The 1,327-nt window shown below is 44.9% G+C and overlaps 1 protein-coding gene across 1 annotated transcript in view; it reads right to left on the bottom strand.

Moving 5' to 3' along the window:
- Positions 1-1,327, bottom strand: part of LOC112077769 (POC1 centriolar protein homolog A) — a 30,804-nt gene that overhangs the window by 12,723 nt on the left and 16,754 nt on the right. The gene's annotated exons all lie outside the window — the stretch shown is intronic.

The following is a 1,327-nucleotide window of genomic DNA, read 5'->3' as shown; positions in this document are numbered from 1 at the left end:
AAGTCTTTGGGATGAGGTCTAACTATCAAAATAACAGTCTAACTCAAACCCAAGGCCCTATTACTTCAACATTCAAATATACAAAAATGTATCTGAAATGCAGCCATAGATAAAGCTTAATAACACAAGATTGATATTGGTCTCACGAGGCTACGACATACAGGTGTCAAGATTAAGGCTCACCCTCCATGTTCCAGGATAGATCACTACAGATTAAGATTTACCCTCCATGTTCCAGGGTAGTTCACTACAGATTAAGCCTTACCCTCCATGTTCCAGGGATAGTTCACTACAGATTAAGCCTTACCCTCCATGTTCCAGGGTAGTTCACTACAGATTAAGCCTTACCCTCCATGTTCCAGGGTAGTTCACCACAGATTAAGCTTTACCCTCCATGTTCCAGGGTAGTTCACTACAGATTAAGATTTACCCTCCATGTTCCAGGGTAGTTCACTACAGATTAAGCCTTACCCTCCATGTTCCAGGGTAGTTCACTACAGATTAAGCCTTAGCCTTACCCTCCATGTTCCAGGGTAGTTCACTACAGATTAAGCCTTACCCCCCATTCCAGGGTAGTTCACTACAGATTAAGCCTTACCCTCCATGTTCCAGGGTGTTCACTACAGATTAAGCCTTACCTCCATGTTCCAGGGTAGTTCACTACAGATTAAGCCTTACCCCCCATGTTCCAGGTAGTTACCACAGATTAAGATTTACCCTCCATGTTCCAGGGTAGTTCACTACAGATTAAGCCTTACCCTCCATGTTCCAGGTAGTTCACTACAGATTAAGCCTTACCCTCCATGTTCCAGGGTAGTTCACTACAGATTAAGCCTTACCCTCCATGTTCCAGGTAGTTCACTACAGATTAAGCCTTACCCTCCATGTCCCAGGGTAGTTCACTACAGATTAAGCCTTACCCTCCATGTCCCAGGGTAGTTCACTACAGATTAAGCCTTACCCTCCATGTTCCAGGGTAGTTCACTACAGATTAAGCCTTACCCTCCATGTCCAGGGTAGTTCACTACAGATTAAGCCTTACCCTCCATGTCCCAGGGTAGTTCACTACAGATTAAGCCTACCCTCCATGTCCCAGGGTAGTTCACTACAGATTAAGCCTTTACCCTCCATGTTCCAGGGTTAGTTCACTCACAGATTAGATGTACCCTCCATGTCCCAGGGTAGTTCACTACAGATTAAGCCTTACCCTCCATGTCCCAGGGAGTTCACTACAGATTAAGCCTTACCCTCCATGTCCCAGGGTAGTTCACTACAGATTAAGCCTTTACCCTCCATGTTCCAGGATAGATCACTACAGATTAAGATG

Source organism: Salvelinus sp. IW2-2015, unplaced genomic scaffold (genome assembly GCF_002910315.2).
Source record: "Salvelinus sp. IW2-2015 unplaced genomic scaffold, ASM291031v2 Un_scaffold4902, whole genome shotgun sequence".
Lineage (NCBI taxonomy): Eukaryota > Metazoa > Chordata > Actinopteri > Salmoniformes > Salmonidae > Salvelinus > Salvelinus sp. IW2-2015.
This window is presented reverse-complemented; position numbering and strand designations above follow the sequence as displayed.